Here is an 8,705-nt window from a genome sequence, read left to right on the forward strand (position 1 = left end):
CATACAAGTTTTTTGAGATATGAGTCATCCCTCCATCCATAGTTTTGTTCGACATACGAGCGAAAATCCGAGATACGATCCGCGCTTTGGGACATCATCACTATTTGGCAGATAGATATAACATCAGCTGAGACCGGATCTCCTTCTCTTTTGTGGAGTAAAGACGGAACATGTGTGTGCTCGTGACTTTTATGTTTCTTTTCATACATAAAACTTTTTGCGTTACGAGTTGTTTGACTTGCAATTTCAGTCACGCACCGCATTAAACTCATACCTCAAGGTACTACCTCGCTCAGTCAGGAGGCATGCGTGTGATCTCTTTATCACGAGCAGTTTCTCACCATCTTTCATCAGCTCATTCTCCTTTTCATTTAGTCACAACCTACCAGCATCTCCCAGCCCAGACATTCCTGCCGTTCCAGCTGGAGCAGCAGCTGCTCCTGTAAGAACTTCAGCCACAGCCACCACCCAAAGAAGTCCTCCTCGCCAACACGCTACCATAAATGACATCAGCACCAGCTACCAGCCTCATCCTCAGCAGCCCACATTACAGTGTTGTCCTGTTTATCCCCACAGAGGGGTGTAATTAGATGTGTATCTAGTGTGAATTGGAGAAGCTGTACACGGGAGGAACATTGTTTTCTTTTCCCAGTTTGACATCTGGCTAAACCGTTCACTTTGGACACTCTTCAGAGGGGTGATTCAGTGCATTCTCCCTTCTTCTGCCCTCAGTTGCCTTTTTACCCCAGCATGACAGAAGCCAGCCCCCCCACCTGTCGATTTCCAACAATTCTAATTTGCAGGGATGCCCAATCAAATGAAAGAGCACCAGCCATTGTAGATGATGTAAGATGTTTTGATCCTTTTATTCTAGTTTTTCATTTAATTCACCAGCAGTGAAATTACCAGTGAAAAGACTTTCTAAGTGCTTCTCTACTGTGCCTGACAACAGACCAATCATGTGTGCTGATATACATAATAAGAAAATTATTCTTTTAGTGTCTTTTGGCACTATTCTTGACTGTATTCTGCGTATATTCTGTTTTTTTAATTCAGTTAAATGTGCTAAAGGTGTTATTCACCGATTGGAATTTGCACTAATTGCTTTAATATTTCACTTCTAAGTGTGCCTGTTTTATTATCACCCACACTGATTCTCCATTTTGCCCTTTTAAGGTCATAGTTAACTATATACAGCATTCTTCAGCATCGTTTCTTTGTATAACCTTTGACGTTTATGCAATGTCAAAGATCAGGTTAAACCATCACTATACTAAGTTTACCCTGAGGTACAATCAGTGCATCAGGAACTTCTTTAGCTTTTCCCCAGCAGCTGAGCTGATGTCCTCTTCCCACCTACTCCTCCTACATATGTCCTGATTCTACCTCAGCACCGGCTGCTGAAAGATCTCTGAAACACTGGCGTTCCTGTACATCATGTAGATGAGTTGGTTGTGCTGTCATAAGCATTTCTCCTCACTGGCAATTTCACTTTTATCTTGCCTTCTTCCAATCATTGTTGTATTTCCTTTGATTATTATAATCCATATATATTTTTTACATATTTATATTTTTCCCCACTATGCCACATAAGACTTGTCTTTACACTTCCCCCTGCATCTTTTCTTCCAGGTTTCCTACACTATCATGGCTTATTGCTTGTATCCGTAGTCAACCTTATTCCTCCATCAACTCAAACAAGTTCCCCTGTATTACAATGTCTGTTTCCCTTTGTTTAGCTAATTATACTGCCTCATTATGGCTACTCTCACTGCATCACTGGTGGCCATTTACTCATTGCTCATTTTTGAATAATTCTCTAGAATAACTGTTAAATCAGGATGGAGCACAATCCATGTTTCAGCACTGGTTTTATCTTGCATTATTTATCCATTTCCTTCTATTTGTGTAGCCACATATCCGTGTACCATCACATCTCTTTCAACATCACCATTTCCCGTTTACACATGACAGATTCTTCAGTATCTCCATGCATTATGATGGTTATTCCCCTGTATTTTATTTACCATAATACCCCTCCATAATTGCACATTATGACTAGATTTGACTATTTCTCCCTACATCATTATTAACCATTTCCTCCGTGCAAATTTGTGACTACCTGCTGACCACAATTTAGCAGGCAGTACTCCATGTCCATGTATGAATCACCTCTGCATAATATGGCTCCATTTTCCCTTTAGTCATTCATTTCATTTGAATTTCCCAAGTATTTTTTGACTCTTCCTCAATATCTGTTTCCTCGATATCCTCTTGTCTGTATCTCATATTAGACTGCGTTAGTCCTTTAAACAAGTTGTAATATAATGGGGTCATCAGCCACCACCACCACCACAAGTGTCTGGATTATTCCATGGGGTTGTAGCTCAGGGCTGACTGCAATCGTAATCTGTCTCTGTGAGGAGAAGACTGACTGTGACAGACAGACTAAATATCTGTCATTTCTGCTGACGGAACTGTAATTAAAGTTATAAAGCAGTTTGTTAATGAAATGTCGAAGACTTCCCTGGTGACACAACATGAACCCTACACTTCTATTGTAAGAAAGATGTTCCACACATCGTAACCATGTGACTTATTCAACTTCTAAATGGAAGGATTTTATTTTAAATCTAAAGAAAAGCACGGCCTTTTCTGGTGAGAGATGGACTTATTGGAAAATTGCCTTAACTGTCAGGACTTTGAGCGATGAGGGGCTTCTTCTAGTTGCTCAGACGTCCGCAGGGACACAGCATTTGGCTCCACAGTCAGTTACAACAGGCAGAACGAGAGGTGAGCAGAGCGCGCACCAACATGAGTAATGACATACAGCTGTTAGACACACACACACACACACACACACAGACACACATGCAAACACACACACACACACACACACACACACACACACACACACACACACACACACACACACACACATACACACACACATATATTACATAAATTAACACTTATGTAACATCTGAATAAGATGACATTACAGGATAGCAACTTAAAAGTTTTCAGTCATGTTCACATAAGAGCACACCACAGTCTTTAAAACTGTCAAATAAATATTGATATGGGGAAAGGCTCATTAGTAATTGTTGTTGTTGTTGTTTTAAAATATCCATTTGGATCAGGTGAGATATTTTTTAAACTGTGGGTCATCATGATTCAACAGAACTGGTGTAGAGACAATGAATTCAGAATGTTGATATTGATTGAGGCAAGAAGCGTTGGCCTCCTACATATTTAAAAACTAAAGGAAAGAGTCAGGAAACAAACAAAGAAAATAAAAAACACACTTCTCTTTGAGTCTGAGAGCAAACACAAAAAGTAGTCCCCTGGAAAGCTCTGTCCTGTTGTGTTTAGAGCCAATGCATGTTGGGTCGTCTTGCAGTCGACATGTCGTCATGCTGGTTTTGGATGATGTGGACCTGTGGCTGCTCTCCATGTAGCTGGAGTTCATACTGCTGACATAAATGAATGTCTTTCTTCCAGTCTCTTTAGGGGTGAACACTTGCAGTAAGAACAGGAAACGCAGACCAGAAGCCTTTAAACAGCTCTTTCACGCCTGCATTTTCATTGGTCACACCATAATTACGTAGTTGTTGACCAACAGTTTTTTAGGCACGCTTGAAGGAGAGGGGAGAAAAATGTAGAAAAAGGGGGGAAACCATGAAGTAGAGCTTCAAAGCCAGGCAGGGCGTTGGCGAGTCGTCACGGCTGCCAGTCAAAGGTCGTCCTGAGCGTCATCGTTCCTCACTGCAGCTGTTACGCTGTCTGCTACCAATCTGGAGCTCGTGTGTGGATTCTGTAATTGATGGGGGCTGATAACAATCTCTATTAACATAAATCAATAACATATACTCTTTCCAGCGTCAGCACAGACGTCAAGCATCTCTCTAATTTCAAAGACTCCCTCACATGCAGAAAGGTCCAACACACCACCGCAATATGTTGGATAGAGAAGAAAACCAGTACAACATAAAAACATCTGAAATCGTTTTCTCAATCTACTAAACCCCTTCTACCTCGTTGGGCCATGAAACAGAACCCATCTCTTATATAGAATAAAACATGTATATATCTCATTTCCATTGAGTGCCACTGCACAATAAAGGTAAACTTCATAACTTTCTTCTCTAAAGCCATTGACTGTAGTTTGGCAAAACAGCTCCAGGGACTTCAAGGGGAAAGTTCTCCTCAAGGGAAGCTTTTGTTGTTGTCTAAGATGAATCTTTGAAACTAATGGAGGTCCATGTTCTCTAAAGCAACAGCACAGACATTGTCCATGTCTCAAGTGTTGCAGCCTTGACAATACCACCACATAGAAGGGGAGAAAAGCCTTGGAGAAGCCAGCAGTTCATCACAGGACACATCATCCTATATCTGCCTTAAGTACAAGCATCTCGGCCAAACCCACCATTAGTCGTTATTTGATTGTTCTTGTGCTCTATGTATTCACAGTATTTACAATACAACCATATAAAACGACGTGTACTCAGTAGGTATATGACCGATTTGTTTAAATAAAATGATCTCCTCTATCTATACAGTTAAAAAATATGGGAATCAGGTGGGAGCGGCTGTCACATCCATAGTGTTAAATGTATAAACAGCACACAGATGTGCTAATGAGATTGTCACAAAATCGTGAATCACATTTAAAAAGCACTTCAACTTTGATTCAGCAGCTCCAGTGAAAAGGCTGTGGCAGGTTATAATTTCAGTGTCAGCTGAGGGAAACACTTGGGGTTGGGGGCACCAGCTGTGTCTCCATGTCCAGGCCAACATCTCAGCTGGGATTTTTTTTTTTCTCTATTGCAAAGCTGAAGGGAAAATATAGAGTCTCCGTAACCTGAGTACAGTGGTGGAAGGAGCACGACGGAGGGGAGGCAGGACAACAAATCCTTTCGATGCTGTCAGTGTATGTGAAAGAGGGAGAAAGAGAACGATGGATTAGAGCAGGGTTGGGTGGTGGAGCATCCCTCCCCCTCCAAGATAACTCCATGCCACAAGGACACACAAGGGAGGAGGGAGGTGGTGCAAAAAGAAATTTTCCATGATGACAAAACAAAAAAGAAAACATGAAAGAAACAAACGTCAGAATGAAATGAAACCAAACCACTGATATGAGCTCTGATATTTAGGAAATTAACGTATTCATTCATCGAAATTTCACATATATTCTTTGCATTTGAGGTCACATGTTTATTATCTGAAGTTTAAGACTAATCAATAAAAATCGGATGTTCAGAAATGGAGGATTCTGGTCTATTTCATTGTTGTCTTTTCTTTAACAGATACAAGAAAAACATTTTAATGTGCTGAATCTGCATGATCTCAGCTACATATTGGTGGCATGATGGTTGAACATTCTATATTCAAATAAAGAATGTGAAAAAGTTGTTCAGATATGCATATGAACCTCATCCACCTCAGATTGTAATGAACTCTGAACTATGCTGAAGACAAAGAAGGATGTAAGTGCAAACAGGAAAGGCAATGACAATGCAGTTCGTAGATTAACCAAAATGTTTCTTTCATTAAAAAAAACTCAAGTCTGGAGAGCAGTCCATGAGGGAAAACAATGTCCTCCTGGAGTTGACAGAGGTAGAGCCAGAAAGCAGGAAAACTGTCGATTTGTTCATTCATGTTCAGTACCTGCTGATCCTGTGTCAGTCCTGAGTGTTTTTTAGGCCACATTAGGCATGAGGCAGATGAAAGCAGTTTCAATGCATACATAATCTAAAATTCATAGCAAACAAAAGTCCATAAAAGTCCATAAACAGAGCTGAAATCCAAACAAGCTGAAAGAAAAACATCAGAAATACAATGAGACAGGCAGGAATGTATGAGTCAAGAGCAGAATACAGGTTACATATGTAAGGAATGGGAAAAAGACTCAGGTAACCTCATTTAAGGCGGAATGTGATAGTAGAGGGAAAAATGTACAGGAAGTTTCAACAACAACAAATAGAGCAACAGTTTAAGTGGGTGTGGTGATATAAGAAGAAGAAAGCATCGTAAGCAAAGCTAATGATGTACACGGCTGGGGACACTCGCAGACGAAGAGATTTCACTTTATCACTTCACTTTTTCCCTTCTTTGTTGTGTCTTTACACATTTGTCATACCTACAGTACACTGACCTCAACCACAGACACAAACCAAACACATCTCATCTCCCATGCTGGTGCCATGTAAGTTGTACTGATGTGTGTACAACAATCCGCTATAGGTAGAAAACCTGTAAAAATCTGGCAAGCGTAATCAAGCTGTGTCAGCGTTGTCTCAGGAGCGGCACAGCAACACACTAAATAAAATGTTCCTCATTCAGTTCATGGCTTACAAGAATCCTACGCATCTAGAGTATATGCTTCCACTCAGCTATGGTTTGTGTATAACAAACACACACACACCCAAGACACATTCACACATCAGCTACACCCATATCTGTGTCGCTCCCCTGAGCGTCCCTCTTCTCACATCCAAACTCAGTGACAGTTCGCTATGTGAAAGTATCACAGGCTCGTAACGAGCAGCGTTACACAGCAGCTGCTGCGCTGCTGGCGCACCTTCCTCCATAAGTAAACCCACGCTCCAGGCATGTGGGGCATGCGATCCGTCCCGAGCCGGGGGCATTGTGCACTTGTGCAAGGTCAAGGCAAATTTCAGGAGAGGTCAAAGAGTGAGCAATTTGAACACCAAGGTTAAAACTTTCAGCCGGGTAGAGGGTTCATGGTCGCTCTCCTAACTGTGTGTGCTGCCAAGCTGAAGATGTTCACGAGTTTTTTTGTTGTAAAGTTTGCTCTGGTGGAACAATGGAGGATCTAGTGGTTGCTCTATTTGGCTAGTGGTAGATTTTCTCTTTGTGGTATTACAGTAACTGCCCTCAGGTCTACCAGACTGGTTGATGCCAAATTGGATTGTTTCCAGCGTGAATATGCACCGCGTTCTCCAATCCTAGACTACCTATCAGTCATCTGAGGTGGAAACCTACCTAAAACAAGTCACAAAAATCCAAGTATCACTTGATTTTCCAAAACACAACCTTTTTTCTCTGGATTCTTGTGGTACTGGCAACAAAAGAACAACAAAAAACTGTTTTTTCTGGCCAGAAACACAGGCTCAGCAGCTCAGCTGAACTGGTTGTAGTCGCTCGAAGCAGTTTCCCCAATAGCAAATGTACTAACATTCAGTTATACATAACCTTATTTATCCATGGAGTTATAACACACACAGGAACAGACATAACCATCTATTCATCCATTGGGTGAATGCCTCCTCAAACAGACTCATATAAACATATTTTCCAAGTAAACATCAGTAGTTTAATGAGTGCCTGTAAATACAATCACATTCCACTCGACTCAGGTCAAGGTCATAATGCTTTAGCTGTGCAGACACTGAATGTACAGCATACTGAAAGATGTGCACCTGTCTCTCTAAGTGTCAGGGACAACTGTCGAGGACAGACGGTCGTGAGAAAAACTTGGAACAAGCTGTACTGCCATGTTTTGTTGCGCTGTCTCAGCTGGGTGAGAGGATGATTGGTCAGCTAAATTTATAAATGTCAAATGTGCCATAGAATGAATTGCATCCTCATGTAGGTCAAATATTTTTAGAGAAACTAATTTAAAGAAGGGTCATTTTTGCAACCCAAAGCTATAATGCTTATAACATCCATAATAGAAACCATCTTCTTTATTTTGACTGAATTGACTGTATTCCACCTTTATAAACCAATGTCAAAAAGCAAATGTATGTGATATGAATAAAGAAACTGAAATGGCCAATGTTTTTCAAGGTGAGCATCCTCATTTTAAAGAAGTGCTCCTGAGTTATTATACAGTAACTGATGGTAAATGATTATTAATAAAATCATAGGTCATAACGTCTTGCAAGAAGTCAGAATTGTGTACCTTCTGTCTGATAATGTCTTTGCTATAGTTCACTCGAGGAGAGCTGGCACGGTTATGCAAACCGAGTCTGACACATCACCCACACTGTGTGAACTCCAGACTGAATTTGGTCCGCCACACTTCTGAAGTCGGTCATTTATATCTCAGCAGGGATGTGGTTTGAGTTCAAGAGAAACTTATGAAACTATGTGAAGAAACATATGCAAATGTTTCTGTGCAAATGTTTTGTTTTTTGTTTTGTTTTTTTCAAAAAGAAGGATGCACGTGTGGTCAGCTCTGTGTCATCATATGTGGTCGTGTGTGTTTTACCTCTCTGCATTCTGCATTCTCACTCTCATTTTACAGTACATGTGTTTAAGTTTGTGCACCTTCATAAGATGATATTTTAAAACTATTCATGTTTTTTCTTTATTTGTTCAGGAAGGGGTTCACTTTTGTTGTGCTGTGAACCTCAGAAATGTTTCAGCCTTCTCTGTCTGTCAGCATGAGGTGAGTAAAGACTGACTGGTTTTTATTTTTGAATGAACTGCCCCTTTAACAGCACATGCACGTTGCAGTTAGAGAATTTGGAACTACACTAGTAAGTACTGAGTGTATGATGAGAAATAAAATGAGAAGACACTTTATTACCATTAGTGTAAAGACACACCTAACCCATTGACGTGCAGTGAGGTTCATGGCTGGTGAACAAACATACTAACCTGCAGTGTAGCTTATTCACCATATAAGAAGCAACAGTGAGTGGGTTACGTTTAAAGTCTCATCGCAGAATTAT

Source organism: Antennarius striatus, chromosome 19 (assembly GCF_040054535.1).
Source record: "Antennarius striatus isolate MH-2024 chromosome 19, ASM4005453v1, whole genome shotgun sequence".
NCBI lineage: Eukaryota > Metazoa > Chordata > Actinopteri > Lophiiformes > Antennariidae > Antennarius > Antennarius striatus.